The sequence below is a fragment of the Typopeltis vanoorti genome, chromosome 4 (assembly GCF_054136105.1).
Source record: "Typopeltis vanoorti isolate ZY-2024b chromosome 4, IOZ_Tvanoo_1.0, whole genome shotgun sequence".
NCBI lineage: Eukaryota > Metazoa > Arthropoda > Arachnida > Uropygi > Thelyphonidae > Typopeltis > Typopeltis vanoorti.
Window position 1 is genome coordinate 81,363,168 of NC_143552.1, and position 19,645 is coordinate 81,382,812.

The 19,645-nt window shown below is 37.4% G+C and overlaps 1 protein-coding gene, 1 non-coding gene and 1 pseudogene across 2 annotated transcripts in view; all 3 read left to right on the forward strand.

Annotated features, from left to right (window-relative positions):
* The window catches only part of TRAM (translocating chain-associated membrane protein 1), a 204,472-nt gene that overhangs the window by 28,464 nt on the left and 156,363 nt on the right, over positions 1 to 19,645 (forward strand).
* On the forward strand, positions 14,411 to 14,528 carry LOC150107446 (5S ribosomal RNA; annotated as a pseudogene).
* On the forward strand, positions 14,540 to 14,658 carry LOC150107447 (5S ribosomal RNA). The gene has a single exon (XR_016548286.1). It is a non-coding gene; the product is annotated as a 5S ribosomal RNA (ribosomal RNA).

Consider the following 19,645-nt stretch of genomic DNA (forward strand, 5'->3'; position numbering starts at 1 on the left):
CCTCTAATCTTTCTCAGGACTCTCATATCTGTGGTCTCTAGTCTTTGGTCAAGGTCAAGTGTTTTTACTTCTGACCCAGCTCTCAGATAAATTAGTTAAAACTGGTTTGAACACTGTCTTGTATACAGCTAATTTAGTGTTCTGACTAATTTCTCTCTTATTCCATATGAATTTATTCAATTGACTTCCTAGCATACCAGCTTTATTGATTCTGTTGTCTATTTCCATATTTAATTTACCATTTTCACTAAAAATCATGCCTAAGTAACTGAAATGTTTTACTTACTTATTCCACAAGTTCTCCGTTCACTATGCAGTTGACATTTTCAACGATTCTGCCTATTTTCATTGTCTTTGTCTTTTTATTGCTGATCTTCATACCATATCTATTACAACAATTATTCAGTTTAGTCAGGGAATCTTGCAAACTTGTAGCAGATTTATTTAGAAGTATAACATCATCCCCATAGAGCAAAGAGCTGACATTAACATCTCCAATTTTGATATAATGTTTAATACCATTTTCCTTCATAATGTGATCCATATAGATAATGAATAACAGAGGGGATAATGTACATCCTTGTCTCACATCAGATTTAACATTAAACTATCTTCCTGTACTTCCTTCAATTCTAACTGCTGACTTACAACTCAAATAAAGACTAAGTATTGCTTGATATAATGCACCATTGACACCATATAACTGTAGCGTATTGAATAGCTTCTCTCTTTGCACCTTGTCATATGCCTTTTCCAGGTCGACAAAACTTAAATACAGATCTTTATTATATTCTCATGATTTCTCCACTATTTGTCTTAAAATGAAGATCTGATCCTGACAGCCTCTATTTGATCTGAATCCACCTTGTTCTTCACCAAGCTTTTCTTCCACAATTCTTCTCAACCGTTTCTCAAGTATACTTGCATAAATCTTACCAGGAACACTCAGTAGGGAAATACCTCCTGTAATTCTCACATAAAGTTTTATTTCCCTTTTTATATATGGGTACTATGAGAGCTCTACTCCAATCATCGGATTCGTCCCTTTGTTCAGGCATTCTGAACTATGTAGTGCAGCCACTGTAACACTTTTATACCACCATATTTCAGCATTTCTGGTCAAATATCATCTACTCCTGCTGCCTTTCCACATTTCAAGCCTTTGATGACTTTTATACTTCAGGTATGGATATGTGTTCCTGACTGTATGCCTGTTGAGTGTTTTTTTACCACTTTGCTATCACTGCTTGTTTCATTTAGCAATTTTTCGAAGTAATTACTCCATACTTGAAGGTTATCTTTTTCTCCTGTTTTCATGTCACCATTATCATCTCTAACTCCTTTTACAGTACTCTTTCCTCCATTCCTAAGCTTCTTCAACAACCTCCAGAATATTTTGCCACCTTCTTGATGTTTATCGTATGTATAATATATGTTAAAGATACCAAGCTATTTTAAACCTGGCTTTAACTCCATTTCCCAAGTAAGTAAGAGTGATTCGTATCCTTTAGCTAGAGGGATTCATAGTCGCTTGTGTTTGTTGAGAACTCCTGATAAGATAAGTGTTATTTTAAGTTATCATTGATAAAATTACTTGAATATTGCGTAGTTTTGTTTGCCTTGCATATCTTAGTGTGTCTGTGTGTTTTTGGTGTTTCATTTTATAATTTGATAAAATACGTTAGAAATGAGTATGGCTCCCGTACGAAGGAAAATGGCGGCCAGTAATGATGGTTTGCCATCTTTATTCAATAACAGTAATATAAAGCAGATGATTCAGTGTACTATCTGCGAAATGTACGCTTTGTGGAGTGCAGTCGGAGTGTGGTTAGATGATAACAAAGGAGTGAATGTGTGTAGAAAATGTAAGGACAATGAGGAATTAAAGTGTATTTCAGGTAGTGAGTGTGATATTTTTGTCGAACTTCAGAATGAAGAAAATAGTGATATGACAAGAAATGGCGAGATTGTACCAGAGAATTGTGAGGGCGTGAATGTAGAAAGTGTGAATGATGGTATTAATTCAGAGCAAATTAATGGTTTTACAGAGAATAAAAAAGATGAGATAGATGCAATGAGTGAGATCGTGTTATTGAGCAGAGCGATACAAAGGGCAAAGCGGCAGCTAGAGCATATGAACAAAAGTCAACTGAGTGTACCAACCAATAATAAAAAGTATGGTAGGAAAAATAAGCATATGAGTGTGAACGTAAACAAAATAAAGGAGAGAGTGCTGTATGGAGACTCATTACTACGAGGTGTGCTAGTAGAGGATTTGACAAAATCGTACCAACCTGGTGCGACCATAAAGGATGTAACTGAGTCTATTAGAGAGCAAAAGGAAAGGGTGAAAGAAATGATTGTTGTGGCAGGTACGAATGATTTGAAAGGAGATAAAATGGAAATGATAGAGGACCTGAATGAATTGTTTGGGGTAGCAAAAGAAAAGAGTGAGAGAGTTAGGATGAGTAGTCTTTTGCTACGGTATGACAGTGAAGTATTTAAAAGGAGGGCCATAATTGCAAATGACTTTATGCGTGGGTTATGTATGATGAGTGGTGTGGAATTTGTGGACGTGTGGAGTGAGTTCGATGTGCGAAAGGATCTATATAAGATGGATGGCTTGCATTTGAATGGATACGGTGTAAGAAGACTTGAAAAAGTGTTGCTGAATGTAATGGATGTGCAAAATCAGGGAAACTAGATTTATTAAGGGGGGGGGATAGATATACAGACCTTAGGGAGGCAGTTGAATGTATGAATGAGTATAAGATGCCCGAGCGAATAAGGACAACAAATCAGAATGGGATAGTTAATATAAGGCATCAAGGTAGGGGCTAATGGGGGGTCTTAAATTCATGTACACTAATGCTAAGAGTATTAGGAACAAGAAGGAAGAGTTTTTGGCCATGGTTGGCACTTCCAGACCACAGGTTATTGGCATTAGTGAATCATGGCTAACTAGATGATATAGCTAGTGGGATTGAATGTGATGGATATAGTGTGTTCAGGAATGACAGGGAGAATAAAATGGGGGAGGAGTATTGTTGATGATAGCTGATGAGCTGCAGCCAAGGAGAATAGAAGTTGAATTGCAGGATAGAGAAAAGAGCACATTTGAGATCATTTGGTGTGAGATCGTGACTATCAGAACAAAATATACAATTAGGTGCTGCTATAGACCAGGTGATGGAAAAGATGGTGGAGATAGTATGCACAAGCAAATAGAAGAAATGAGTGGAAGGAGGATAATTATTATGGGAGATTTCAACTATGGTCGCATTGATTGGAGTGAGGAGAGGACACACGGGAGGAAGGAATTGGATTTTATGCGGTTATTAAGGGATAACTATCTGCGACAGCATGTAATGGAAAATACTAGGGGGTCAGAGAGTGCTTGACCTAGTAATTACATCTGAGGATTTAGTTGTAACAATTAGTTGTATGACCACATTGCCGCCAATTGGTGAGAGGAATCATAGGATCTTGACTTGGGAGGTGGCTAAAGGTGTGGAATTTACAGTTAAGACAGGGTATATGTGGAATTATTGGGCTGGAAAGTATGACAAGCTTAGGAGTTTGATTGGTTCAGTGCCATGGCATTGAACCAATTCTAGGAATATTATTCCTAGAGTCCGAATAATAAATCAAGTAGGGGTTAAATGGATGAATAACACCATTAAGCTTGAGCTGCAAAATAAGAAACAACTATGGAATTTAAGGAGAAAGGTGACCGGCAGGCACATGAACGGTATAAAGCGCACGCCAGAAGGGTGATGAGTGTGGTAAGAAAAGCAAAAAAGGATTATGAAAGAACATTGGCTATGCAGGCTAAAGAGAATCCTAAACAGTTTTTTCGATATGTTGCAAGTAAAATGAAAAATGTTTATGGCAGAATGATTTTGAAGAATGCCAATGGTAGGGAAGTAACTGAATCAGGTGATATAGTTGAGTTACTCAGTGAGCACTTTGCAAGAGTATATCATCCGGGTGGTGACATTGCAGAAATGAATGACCCAGTAGATTATATGGGAATTGTGGTGAATGAAGTGGAGGTGAGTAGTCTATTGCATAACCTCAATGGCAATACATCTGTGGGATTGGATGGTATACCAGCTCGTGTCGTACGAAAAGCGGCTAAAGAATTCTCAGTACCCTTGACCATTATGTTTAATTTGAGTTTCGGGTCTGGGTTAGTCCCGAGGGGGTGGAAAGAGGGGAAAATAGTTCCACTGCATAAAGGAGGTTCCAAGACTGCTGTTGTAAATTACTGACCGATTAGCATATCAGGAATCGTTGTCACGGTCTTGGAGAAATTAGTCAAGAAAAGAATACAGGATTGGATAGATGAAAATGGGATATTGTATGGGGGACAACATTGTTTTGTGAAGGGTAAATCATGCCTCAGTGACTTGCTCATGTTTTATAACACAGTGACGGCTGAACTGGATAAGGCTAATGGGTTTACAGTGATTCTACTGGACCTTGCCAAGGCCTTTGACAGGATACCACATGGAACCCTAATCAGTAAACTGGAGCGGATGGGGATTGATATAGGGTTGGTGAGATGGATAGGAGGGTGGTTGATGGAGATATACCAGAGAGTGGTATGGGAGGACTAGGGGCCATGCATGGAAGCTGGGCAAGAATGTGGTTAACAAGGATGTTAGAGCTAGGTTTTTTACTTGGTGAGTGGTGAATGAGTGGAATAAGCTGCCAGAGTAGTCTGTGGTGGATGCTACGACTGTGAGTGGGTTCAAGGCAAGGTATGATAGATACTGTGTGAATGTTGAATAGTTGTTCTTGACATGACGTTAGGGCCTCCCTCGATGAGTCTGTCGACTCCTTGGAGTTACCCAGAATAATAATAATAATAATAATAAGCAAACAGACAAATAAGTCAAGTTTGCGCCTGCACGTAATGCAAGTCTGAGTGACCCGTAAAGTAGTAGTACAAGTCTAGGCAACTTGTGGTAAAGGTGGGGGGGGGGGGGGAAATAAGCTCTGTTCACTATTCTTAATATTTACCCTTAATGCGAAGCCCATCTCCTTGAGGAGATGTATAATGCTAGGTGCAATTGATTTTTTTGTCTGTTTGCTTACTTGGGAAATGGAGTAAAAACCAGGTTTAAAATAGCTTGGTATCTTTAAGATATATTATACCCGAGATAAGAAACTTTCTACATCTATCTCTCATCCTGAGATTTTTATTTAATAAGGTCAAAGCACCTTATGATAACTTGTTTTGGTAAAATACTTATAAGCTCCGTATTACTTATCCTTGGTATTTCGAAGCCTGGCTCCCACTGATGAGACCTCAATAAAGGTTGAAACCGGTCTGGGTAGTGGTCCCTTGCCTTTAATGCATAGCATCATTAATGCAAAGCCCATCTCAAGGAGATGGGCTTTGAATTAAGGGTAAATATTAAGAATAGTGTGATAAGAGCTTATTCTCCCCCTTTACCACGAGTTGCCTAGACTTGTACTACTTTACGGGTCACTTAGACTTGCATTACGTGCAGGCGCAAACTTGACTTATTTGTCTGTTTGCTTACTTGGGAAATGGAGTAAAAACCAGGTTTAAAATAGCTTGGTATCTTTAACATATAATAATAGTAGCATCAGAAAGTATTTGTTCACCAACACAGCAATAGGAATGAATTTTAAACTTCAAACACTTAGTTCATTCTCAGGAGTGAATGCTGATCTTGAAATTTACGCTTGCTCTTATCATTCAGGGAGTGAGAGGTGTGATTGAAGTCTGATTAGCGGAATAATGAATTACTGACCATTTAAAACTATATATTTAGAAATTTATGTACATCTAATCATACAAATACAACATTTATTTTACAAATGATATTCTATCTTTTTTAATTTAGTTACTTGAATACAAATTCTACCCTACGGTTCTCCTTTATGAACTGGTTAATAACATCATAAAAATTTGGTTGTAACTTAATTTTCCCAAGCAAAACGCACACTTGTAAAGGCTGGCTGAAGTTCACTGGCTAGAGCTATTTTGACTGCATATGGCCTGTGTTTAAGACGACGTGAAGGGAGGGGAAATGGCTATGCGCAAGCATGAAATCGCAGTGCTGCAGCGAGGACCTGGAAGCTCCTACAACCGAGCAAGCCAAGGTAGCTTTGACTAGACAAGCAAGCATCAGCTTTCAATACACAATGCCAAGCTCAATTATTGCTGTGCAAGCTTAAGAAGTCTTTTGTCTACAAAAATAAAAGCCTAAATGGAATGCTTATAAATGCATGCATTTATTAACAAATAAATATTACTTCTTTCTCAATTTATGAGCTTGTGCATCAAGCATGGAGAATTTGCCCTTGTTCATTCTTTATAAAAAAAAGTTTACCTTAACAGTTAAAACATGAACGGCTGTAACCAGATTGGCAACAATGCTTACGTGTATATGACATGGTAACATGGAATCTGGTTGTTTTATTGGAAGTTGTTGGTAATTGATTAACTTTTGGCTTTTGAATGAATAAAATGCTGTTGGATACAAGGTATATTATACCTGACAAGAAATTATATTTGTTTCAGTATATTGGGAGTTGGCATAATAATATAACTATAAAAATGGAGAAAAACTCATGTTAAAACTTATTTATGGTTTTCATCTAAGTGTCATAAGCATCTTCAGTACAGGATTATACAACAGCAATCAAACAATAACAGAGACAATTCTAAAAAATGCCGCCCTAGTACCTAATATAAGATAACTAAAGTTACCAATGATTTGCTAACTTAAGTGTGTGTGTGTGTGTGTGTGTACAAAAGTAAAGTTAGGTAAGATTACTCTTTAACAATGGTCTGTCTCCTGTAAAGGGGGATAGACATAATCCATTGAATCTCTTTAAATTAGGAGAATGGAGTAAAGTTTTACATTTCTATAAGGGTTGTTTGAAAATCTTTGAATTTCCAATAGACAGCGACACAATTCGTTCATTCATACCAGTGTTGACATGTATCATCTTTTTCATGACCCATGGCAACATTTTAGCCATGTGCGACGTGTAGTTCTCATTTAGCAAACATTTAAAATGACCATATTCACATTTTTCATAAAAATGGAGAAAAATGAGTTTCGTGCAGTGATAAAACACTTTTATTTGGAGAAGTGGACAGCCTCACAGATCAAAGCCAAGTTAGATGCAGTTAATGGGGACTCTGCACCAGCATTAAAGACTATTTATTTTTGGATAAATGAGTTTAAACGTGGTCATAAGTCCATTGAAGATGAAGCATGCTCTGGATGCCTGACTGAGGTCCCTACGAAGAAAATGATTGACAAAATCCATGGTATCGTTATGGAGGACTGCCAAATGAAAGTGCGCGAGATTGTAAGCATCTCAACTGAACGGGTCTATAAATATCCTACACGAAAAATTGCAAATGAAAAAGCTGTGTGCGCGATGGGTGCCACGATTGTTGACAGTCGATCAAAAACGTATGCGAAAAGACATTTCAACACAGTGTTTGGCGATGTTTAATTGCAATTTGCAGAATTTTGTGCGTTGATCCGTGATTGTAGATGAAACTTAGATCCACCAATACACACCTGAGTCCAAGCAACAGTCAAAACAGTGGACTATGCTCAGTGAAAGAGCACCGAAAAAAAAGCGAAGACCGTTTTGTCAGCTGCGAAGGTTGATGGCCATTGTTTTTTGGGATTCCCAAGGAATTATCATGACAGCCTATTTGGAAAAGGGTAACACAATAACAAGAGTCTATTATGCATCATTGTTTGACTGTTTAAAAGAAGAACTGAAGGAAAAAAATGGCCACGATTGGCACACAAAAAAGTGCTCTTTCATCAAGATAATGCACCTTCCCACACATCGACCATTGCAAAACAAAATTGCATGAATTGAGGTTCAGATTGGTTCCACATCCACCGTATTCTCCAGACTTTGACCTGTGTTCTTCTTGTTCCCAAACTTAAAAATTTGGTTAGGTGGGAAAAGATTTTCTTCGAACGAGGATGTCATCAAGGCTGTTAATGACTATTTTGCACAATTTGACAAATCCTACTTTTTAGATGGGATGAAAAAATTGGAGGCTTGCTGGACCAAATGTGTAGACCTCGATGGAGACTATGTTGAGAAATAAAGGTTATTTTTTCCAAAAAAAAAAAAAAAAATTGTGTTTAACTTATTTTTTATCAAGCTTTTCAAACAATCCTCGCGTATAAAGATATTCTATGAGGAAACAACTTTTATGAAGGATGCTTGTCCTGTTCCATTGAACTCTGTTTAGTGCAGATAGCATGCTCAGCAAGTCCAGACTGTTCAGGCTCATGATATTTAATGATTTTGTTCTTCTAGACCAGCGTTTCTCAACCTTTCTAAGCCCAAGGACCAGTAAAATGCCTAAAACAATTCTATGGCCCACTAAGTTACAATGTTGTATCTGGGTGGAGGGGGGGGGGCAGTCCTCCCTGGACAGCACTTTTTTGGCATTTAAAAAATCTTACCATACTGTCTATAAAACAGCAACTGAGTGATGAAATAGACTTCAACAATGCCATCGACAATTTTGCGAAGAGACAAGCAAGAAACAACATTTTAGAATGTTGGAATTAAAGTTTTACTTCAAAAATAAACATAATATTTTTAATTTATTTCCCTATACATCGTTTTGACTTTTTGTAATTTTTTTTAAAAACCTATTTAGGAATTAACATTTCGGAAAAACTGTGCCATTTATAACATAATAAATCTAAAAGCATGTTTTGAATACATATGGAAACGTAATTAAATTGGAAGTAAATGATTAAAAGTGCATCATCATTGAACAAAGTTTTAATTTTTATTAAACAAATAAATAATATGATCTAATTATGTTACTACTTACATTTAATGAGATAGTTGAGCTTCTCAGCCCTTGCAGAGTTGCTGGATATCTGGCTCAATATTGTTTAACTTCAGTCGAAGATGGGCACACACACACTAAGACGATTTCTGTATTTCATTTTTATTTGAAGGAGCAATGAAAATCCTTTCTCACAAAGATGGTTGTAGAAAACTGCATGACAATTTTCAGTGCTTCTTCAGATAATTTGGGAAATTCATTTCTCACTGAAGACGAGATCCAAAATCGAGCTAAACCAAGATCACGGAATTGCATTTTAAGTCCACTGTCACTTGAAAGCTCAATTAACTGGTTTTTTTTTTTTTTTTGATAACGAAAGGTCATTCTCTTTACTGCAAGCTTGAAGTGGATCGCAAACCCACAGAAATTTCTTATGAAAGTTATCCAGAAAATATGTTTCAAAATTCCGTTACAGATTTTTGAGGTGGTCACAAACCCTTTCCAGAAACTCAGAATCAATAAAAATATCATTTTCCACTAAAAAGGATTCCAATGTTGGAAAAGGTGCAAATTGTCTGTCTTACATAATTAATCCATAAAACCAGTTTTTTCTCGAATGCCTTTATTTTGTCATAGGCATCAAGAACAGTTAAAGAATTTCTCTGAAGGGAATGATTTAGTTTATTTAATTTCGAAAAAATGTCTGAAAGATAGGATAGTGTTGATAACTATGCTTTGTCAACAAGGAGTGATGCAAAATCAGAATTATTCATTTACAAATAATAAAACTTCGTGCCTTATTTGAAATAACCTTGTTAGCTTTACCCCTGGAAAGCCAGCGAGTTTCAGAACGAAGCAAAAGTTGTACTGAAAATTACTTGTTATTTAATGGTCGAGCTTTAATAAAATTAACTAGCTTTACAGCATTGTATAGCATTGTAAAATATTCTGGTGGCATTCCTTTGGAGGCTAACATTGCACTATGTATGAAACAATGTACCTAATTCATATCCAGAGCTACTTGCTTCATCATAGAAACAACCCCTACTATGCCTGCCTGTAAGGATGTGAGCTCCATCCGAACAGAAGCCTATACATTTTTCCCACTGGATCCCCTTTGTGTATTATGTAATTATTGAGAGTGTGAAATATTTCTTCTCCAGTTGTTCGGGATGGCTATGTTCTAGAAAACAGAATATCGTCATGAATGTTGTTATCATGCGCATATCTCATGTTGCATCTTAACTGCACATCATTTGTAATATCAGTAGTCTCGTTTATTTGTAACGCATAAGGGCTCTTCCTAACTCTTTCAATTAACTGAGATTCTACGTCACCTGCCATATCATTAATTCTGCGACCGACAGTGTTATTTGAAAGAGGAATCAAATCAACATCTTTTAGTAACTTGTTGCCAAACATAGTTTTTACCACATCTTTTATAGCTGGAAGTAGAAAATTTTTCATGATAGAATGAGGTTTTCCTGTTTTCGCTATGTGCAAACTCAAGAGATAGGATGCTTCCAGTGCCTTGCTATTAATGGAACTCATGACCGAAATTATATCACTCCCATGATTTAATGTCCCTAAGTGTCGCTGAAAAAATTCAATTGGCTTATTTTTCACATCACAATGTTTAGTTTCTAAATGTCGTCGTAGTTTTGCATGTTTCATGCACTCGTTTGACAACACTTCATAAAACAAAACACATTGAGGTTTCTGTTCACTTTCATCTCCACACCAAGTAAACCCAAATTCCAAATATGAACTGTTATATTTCCTACTGTATTTTTTCTTTGAACTGCTTGTTTCTTCTTTAATAGTATCAGATTTACTCTCCGTTACAACATGTGTATCACAATTAGGATTGGCATCACCTGTTTCATTTGTTCTTCTTTTCAAAGTCTTAGTTCTAAGCCACTTTTCCATTATTAAAAAACGTTTCTGGAAAAACTATAAATATATAAATACTGGGGTTAACTCACGACACACTTTGTTTGGGTATCACTTAGCACTTCTGAAGATATACTGAGCCTTGGTTGAAGGAGGAAAACCTTCAATAATAAAAATCAATAAACAACATACAATTGATTGAAATGTGGATAACACATGTTCACTTCAAATCTAACAAAACAGCAAGGGGAAGGCAGAAGCAATAAAACTATATTGTTGTTCACTTCATTCCCTCTTTTATTATTTGTCATTCTGCCACTAATTTTGCAGCGGCAGAATGACGAATAATAAAAGAGGGGTGAAGTGAATAACAATATAGTTTTATTGCTTCTGCATTTGAACATTCTGATGCTATTTGTTGGTTTTTTTAGGTGTCCATTTGATTTCAATAATTTTTACTTATTCAATTTTAATTTTTGTTTGGATAATTAAGAAAAAAAATTTATTTAATTTAAATCTGCCTGCAGACAACCTGCCCCATCATCACGAACCACCTGTGGTCTGGGGACCACAGGTTGAGAAACACTGCCCTAAACTCCCAACCAGGGATATGTGCTGGGCCGTTCAGGGTTACACGAAAAATAATCAGAAATGGAGGAATAACCTCGTTTCCACTATTTTACATTAAGATAGGCACTGAACAAAAGTGTCAGTATTTAAAAACAGCTATTTTAAAAACAAGGGGTACAATTTATAGACGGGGTTTAAAATGGGTACACAAGTGGAAGAAGGTTGGGAACCACTATTCTATACCAATGAAGGTGGATTTTCCAGTTTGCCCAAAATAAGATAAGCTGCAAGAATAAAGAATCTGGTAGATGCCTGGAAAACCTAAGGTGGAAGCTTTTATTTTATTTTATTATTATTATTTTTTTTTTCAGTTAGTAAACTAACTGTTTTAGTTAACTTGCATTAGCTACTAAGGTGATACTTTTTTAGAATTGTGTTTTTGTTTGATTACTGTTCTATAATCCTGTACTGAAGATTTCTATGACACTTAGCAAAAACTTAACATGAGTTTTTCCTCTGTTTTTATTGTTACATTACAAAATATCCTATATCCAAGCATAAGCGTGAAGTCTCTTTGCAGCTAGCTTATCTGCTAGGATGTATATAGAGAGGCTGTTGACTTCATCAATTGCTTTAGTATTCTATAATGCAAAAACATCATGTGGAGGGTCACTATACAAACTAGTTTTGATCTTTATTGGGATCAAAACTAGTCTTATCAGTGGAAGATAAATCCAAGAAGATACCAAGGTTGGTTCAGTCAATTCAGAAGTCACATTTTGATATACAAGTAGAAAAAAGGTGTATCACCTTACTGTTAACCTTTTTCACTGCTGAGAATATAGATGCCAGCTAAACTCTCCTTGCTGACATTTTGTTTTATAATTTAAATTAAAGCAAAACCCTTTAAAACTAAGGGTCCCCCCCCTATTCCCCGAAGGTTTACCAAAATTGTGATATTTCAACTGTTTTATTGAAAATTTTGTTCGCTATTTTTATACAATACTGAATAGTGTATTACTTGCAACATGCTTTCAAATTTTATCAATTATATATTATTATTATGATTCAGGCCTCCATGGAGTCAAAAGACTCATCGTGGGAGGTCCTTTCTAAGAAACACAAGTCTATCAAGACTCATCGAGGGAGGTCACTCCTAGGGAACACAAAGTCTATCATGCCACTCCTTAAATGCATTGACCGTTCTCGCTGTCACCATTATCAGGCAATGCATTCCATGGTTCAACCACCCTCCATGCAAAAAAACCACTCCTCGCCCTCTTTCTTTCGTAATTTCCAGGGATGGCCCCCTTGTCATGACTCCTTCCCGCTGTTCAACCAAGGGAAAGAACTCTCCGCTGTCAACCCTGTAACCACCTCTCAACAGTTCAAGAGTCTCGATCATATCACCTCTCCTTCTATCCACCAAACTCTGCAGTCCACATTCCCTCAGCCGATCCTTATAACTAACATTGTACAGTCCTGACACCATCTTTGTTATCCGCCTTTGCACCCTTTCCACAGTTAATTTATCCCCTTCAAATCCTGGGGACCAGATCTGAGAACAATAGTCTAAATGTGGTCTGATTAGTGTTTTATACAATGGAATGATAACCATTTTATCTCTGCAAGTCAATGTCCTTCTCGTTATTGCAGCAATCCTCTGTGTTACCTTCACTACCTTTGCAATATGTCCCCTAAATTTCATGTTTCTATCAATCATCAGCCCCAGATCTCGTGCCTCCCCCTACTTCCTCCAGTTTAACTCCTCCCATTGAGTATGCAGCATCCCATCGATGTGTCCCAAACATCAAGACCTTACATTTTGCTGAATCAAACTGATAACCCCATTCATTTGCCCATCTATCTAGCTTATTCAAATCCTCTTGCAAGACTACCACATCTGCACTATTACTAATAACCATTCCCAGCTTCGCATAATGGGTATCCAACATTTTTCACACATTTGCTTTCTCACTTCTTCCTCTTTCTTCTGTTCATGTGAGGTTTGGAAACACATTGCATTAACTTGTGATTTTGTGTGTGTGTGTGTGTGGGATGAACCATGGTTGGGAGTGCCTTCCTTTTGGTTACTACTCCAGGGTAGGAAACTCTGTTATGGTTTTATGCAGTGACAGGCAGAAACCTACTACTGAGCAGAACCACTCTACTCCCCAGGAAGTGAGTCCACAAGCAAAGAGAGCCAGACCCAGAAAGATACCAAGGTCGAATCAGTGGAGAAGTAGCAAAAAAAAAAAGGTATATCACCTGGTTATTAAAATAATCTGGATCAGAGATAGTTGTAGAAAGTTTTTTTTTTTTTTTTTCATTTGGTTATGAAGTAAATTATACTTGCCATGAAATTTTATTCTTGTTTAATCCCCCAACTGGCCATGACGTCTATAGATGTCCAGCTAAATATGGATATGATTCTGTAACACCTGTTGAATAACATGAATAAGAAATGCCAGTATGGAGGTTAATCCTTTATCCAAGTGTAATTGCATGCGAAGTATTTTCATGACTGGGCTACTTGTATTTAGAGGCTGATTTCACATCAGTTGCCTCGGTATTCCATAATGCAAAGCACATTTCCTTTCATGTGTGTATATTGCTGGCTTCCACTGAGATTTCAACAAAGATTGAAACCAATCTAGGTATCTGCCCTTCCCATAATACATAGCAATATGAGAAAAGCACATCCAAAAGAAAGTGTGCTTTGTATCATGGAATACTAAGCAATTGATATGAAGTCAGCCTCTATACAAGTGGCCTGGTCATGAAAATACTTCGCATGCAAACTTTGTTTGCTTACATTTGGGTAAAAGGATTAAACAAGAATATAATTTCTTGGTAAGTATAATTTAAAAGAGCATTTTCTGCACTACTTCAACACTTAGCCAAATACTCTACAGAACTACTCCTGTCAACTGCTCATGTTAGTCTTATTGTATTCTATTACACTATGGAATCTTGTTATTTGCTGATAGTTTGTCTCTTTCTCCACGATTTCTTGCAGTTTTTGACTTATGGTTATGCTTCCCACTATTTTTATTACCTCTGCAAGTCATAGACCATGTAACATGTCAGCCAGGAGATTTCTTCTGCTATATTGTCAGCGGCCACATCGGTTTGGAAGCATAAGTTCTCGTCTGATCACCGAAGTTAAGCAAACTTGAGCCCAGTTAGTACTTGGTAGGGTGCCACCTGGGAACTCTGGGTGCTGCTGGCATTAATTATTTTGTCAGCGGCCACGTCAGTTTGGAAGCACCAGTTCTCGTCTGATCACTGAAGTTAAGCAAACTTGGGCCCAGTTAGTACTTGGTAGGGTGACCACCTGGGAACCCTGGGTGCTGCTGGCATTAATCAAATCAGAGAGGAAAAATAGTGTGCATGTTGCCTAGGTATGATAATGACGAGCTGAGCAGAAGAGCAGTAATATTGAATGACATAATAGCTAGAATGTGTGACAAGAGAGGACTGGTATATGTGGATGCTTGGAGTGCATTTGAGGAAAGAGAGGAATTGTATGCAAGAGACCGTTTACATTTGAATGAGGAAGGACGTAGGCATCTGGAGAGATTGCTGTTCTGAACGAGTCAGTGTGTCTCAGGGAGGATGATAGCAGGGGTGGCCTCTTGTGGGAATGGATGCTTGGGAGAAGGGAGACGACATCAGGTAACACTGAGCCCAGTGGAGTCTAGAGGGGATAATGCTGGGTATAGAAACAGTGGCATTTATATGCTTTATACTAATGCCAGGAGTATCCGGAATAAGGGAGAGGAATTGGTGGCGCAGATAGCATCAGCCTGGCCAAATTATAAGGAACACTGAGACGTGGTTGACAGAAGAGGATATAATAACAGGAATAGAAGTTGCTGGGTACAGCATTTTTTGGCAGGATAGGAGGGGAAAGCATGGTAGTGGTGGGGTACTGTTCATGATAAGTGATGACCTATGTCCTCTAAGAGTGGAGGCTTTGGAAGGAAGTGAGACAAATGATTTTGAGAGCATGTGGTGTGAGGTAGGCAAGACAGGATATTTAGTGGGGTGTTGCTACAGACCCAGGAGCACAGAGGATGGGGACCAGGAGATGTTTTAGACAGTTAAGTTTGGCAAGTGCAAGAAGAATGATTGTTATGGGAGATTTTAACTGCAGTAGTATAAATTGGAGAGAGGAAGATGCATGTAGTAATAGGGGAATGGAATTTCTAGAATTCTTGAGGGACAAATGTGTTAGGCAACATGTAACAGAGGGAACAAGAGGTTCAAGAGTTTTGGATTTGGTTATAGCATCAAAAGAGTTGATAATAACTGAGATGACATCTCTCCCACCAGTTGGAGAGAGAGTGACCATATGGTTTTGACTTGGAAAATGAATAGACATGCAAGTGTATCAAAGAGACAGGAACTTATGTAGAATTATAAAGCAGGTGATTATAATAGACGTCAACTTCGGGAAGTTTCATGGAGGGAGGAATTGGAAGGCTGGGATATCATTAGTGCGTGGGAAATTGTGAAAGAATATTTGTTAGCAGCAATGGTAAGTTGTATACCACGAGTGAAGAAGAGAATACAATTTGGAGTAAAGTGGATGACAAACAATATTAAACAGGAATTGCATGCGAAAAAGAGGCTATGGAAGAGATATAAGGAGACAGGTGAAGAGAAGATGCATGAAGAATATAAGACACAGGCCAGAAGAGTGACTAGTATGGTAAGGAAAGCGAAACTGGAATATGAGAGGAGATTGGCCCTAAGATCCAAAGAAAATCCTAAGGAATTTTTTAGCTATGTGGCCAGTAGGAGGAGAAATGACTGTGGAAGAATGATATTATGGGAAAAAAATGGGAATAGAGTGACCTGATGCAGAGGACATAGTGGAATTGTTCAATGAACACTTTATTGGAGTATTTCATCCTAGAGGAGTCAGTTTTAATGCTAGAGGGATAGGGCAGGTTCGAGGTTTAGAGATACAGGAGGAGAGTGTGTTTCAGATACCGAGTACTCTGGATGTCAGTAAAGCTTTGGGACTGGATGGTATTTCACCACGAGTTTTGAGAGAATGTGCTAGGGAACTGACAGTGCCTTTAATCTGGCTTTTCAATGAAAGTCTGGCTTCGGCAAAGGTGCCCCGGGGAATGGAAGGAAGGTAAGATAGTGCCATTGCATAAGGGTGGTAATAGACTGGAAGTGTCTAATTATAGGCCAGTTTGTGTGTCATCAGTAGTTGTTAAGATCTTGGAGAAAGTAGTGAGGGACCGTATACAGCATTGGGCAGATGAGGGTAATGTTATCTGTGAGAGTCGACATGGATTTGTGAAGGGGCATTCTTGTTTTAGTAATATGCTAACATATTATAATAAAGTTACAAGAACAGTAGATGAGGGAAAGGCATATACTGCAATTTTCTTAGACTTAGCGAAGGCATTTGACAGGGTGCCACATGATAAGCTGATATTTAAGTTGCAGCATGGGTCTGAATGTCATATTGGACAACTAGATTCAGGATTTGCTGTCTGATAGGTATCAGAGAGTTGTGTATGGTGGAGCAGTTTCAAGGAGGCAGAGGGTTACAAGTGGGGTCCCACAGAGCTCAGTACTAGGACCTATATTGTTTAACCTTTATATCAATGACATTGTCAGTGGATTGCAAGGGGATATTCAGTTGTTTGCGGATGATGCAAAGCTGGGAAGGATTATTAGTAATAGTGCAGATGTGGTAGCCCTGCAAGAGGATTTGAATAAGCTAGATTGATGGGCAAATTAAAGGGGGGGGATGTCAGTTTAATGCAGCAAAAACATCGATGGAATGCTGCATACTCTATGGGAGGAGTTATACTGGAGGAAGTAGGTGGAAATAAGAAATCTGGGATTGATGATTGATAGAAACCTGAAATTTAGAGGACATATTGCAAAGGTGGTGAAGGTAACAGAGGATTGCTGCAATTATGAGAAGGGCACTGACCTGCAGAGATAAAAGGGTTATCATTCCATTGTATAAGTCTCTGATCAGACCACGCTTAGACTATTGTTCTCAGATTTGGTCCCCAGGATTTGAAGGGGATTAATTAACTGTGGAAAGGGTACAAAGATGGATGACAAAGATGGTTTCAGGACTGTACAATTTTGGTTATGAGGATCGGCTGAGGGAATGTGGACTGCAGAGTTTGGTGGATAGAAGGAGAGGTGATATGATTGAGACTTTTAAACCGTTGAGAGGTGGTTACAGGGTTGACACTGGGGAGTTCTTTCGCTCAGTTGAACAGCGGGACAAGAGGCCATCCCTGGAAGTTACGAAAGGAAACTGTGAGCAAGAGGATGAGGAGTGGTTTCTTTGCATGGAGGGTGGTTGAACCATGGAATGCATTGCCTGATGGAGTGGTGAGAGCGAGAACAATCAATGAGTTTAAGGAGTGGTACGATAGAGTTTGTGTTTCTTGGGGGGAGGGGGGCTCCATTTGATGAGTCTTGACAGACTTTATGTTCTTAGGAAGGACTTCCCACGATGAGTCTTTTGACTCCATGGAGGCTTGAATGATGATAATAATAATAATATGTAGCAAGGTTGTCTTTTTTAAATTGCTCAAGATGATAACCTGAGCTTAGCAGTGAAAAGGTTAAAATACTCTGGATGAGAGATAGTTGTGGAAAGTTTTTCTGCTTTGTTACAATGCATATTATACTTGACAAGATATTACATTTTTGTTTTAATCTTATTATTGTCAAGTATAATCTACTGTTGTACAGATATATTAATAATTTCATATAAGAAAACTCCACAAAAATTGGCCATAACCACCACTAAATAAGAATGAACCACAGCTGAATATGCTAACCATGTTATTATCCCATACGAATGAATAGCCATTTTATTGAAAATAACCTGTTACTTATTAATCACTAAAGAAATCCGTATACATTCCTACTCATATCATCCCACTCTGTGATAATGATTGTGGGTTGTATATAATGCAATCGTTGCTCTTCAAGACTTCTTTATTCTTCCAGTTTTTTTTGTTGAACTAATAAAGATATACTTTCCAGAACGCTGGTTGTAAATGCTTCATCTGGGCTAGCATCATAATTCAATAGACCAAAAATTATCCATAAATGTTTAAAGGTTTTAATGAATTATGTGTAGCTCTTGGCAACACATTTAACTTAATTAAAATGATTTACATACCAGTTACTAGATTTCAGGAGCTGCCTCCAAATTTAATAATCCTTAATCCCATCCAGCTTCTTACTATTGCTTTTTGGTACAAGTTAAGTTTGTGACTGGAAATTAATTTTTAGTTTTAATAGAGTTTACTTTGGTTTTTCATTCATATTTGTATGGTCATCAAGCAGCAGATAATTTTACTTCCTTTTGTATGACTTACTCTGAAGATGACCACAGAATGCAAAGATGGAGAATAAAATGGATAAATTATTAATTTCAATTTTATATTATTTTATAATATTGTATTTTATAGTATTTAACACACACACACACACACACACACACACACACACACATATATATATATACACAGTTGCGGCTGGTGACAATGGAAACAGGTGGGGCCAGGGGCCAAAAACAACTTAATTTTTTTTATATTTATATTATTGATTTATTGTGGTTCTATTATTGATTTATAGTTATTATTTCTATTATAATAATGTTTAGTCAGACTCCACTGATGCATTGAACTGTTAATTTTTTTTATAATTGGAAAAACGAGAAACGTTTTTCCAATAAACTATCGATTTTATTCATAGTTAAAATGTATTGTTTATGGACGTAATAAACATTTAAACTGTAAAATAAATTATAACAAAAAATGACAACAATAATTAAACGCACTAAAAACAATAAAACAGATCAACGAGAATAAATAATAAGACAATGAAAGAATCGCATGCTATTTAGGTACAAACGCAGCAATTGGGCCAGACTAAACAGGCCCCAAGATAAGTGTTGTGCCTGGTAAACAAACATGATCGCTACTGCACGTACCTCATACATGCCCTGTGTTCTACATGTATAAAATAGGTCCAGCCGTGGCTGGCCCCCAGAGACTGTACTAAGTCGCATTATACAATATTGCCACAAAACTCTACAGTAATTTTTTTATTAAACAATAAAACAAATCAACTACGAGAATAAATAATAACACAATGAAGGAATTGCGCACTATTTACGTACAAACGCAGTGATTGGGCCAGACTAAACGGACCCCAAAATATGCGTTGTGTCCGGTAAACAAACGTTGCTAGTGCATGTGGTTCACAATCAAAGTATCGTGCGCTGTGTATGTATGTGCATTGCACTCAGAAAATATAAAATAGGGCCAACCGTGGCTG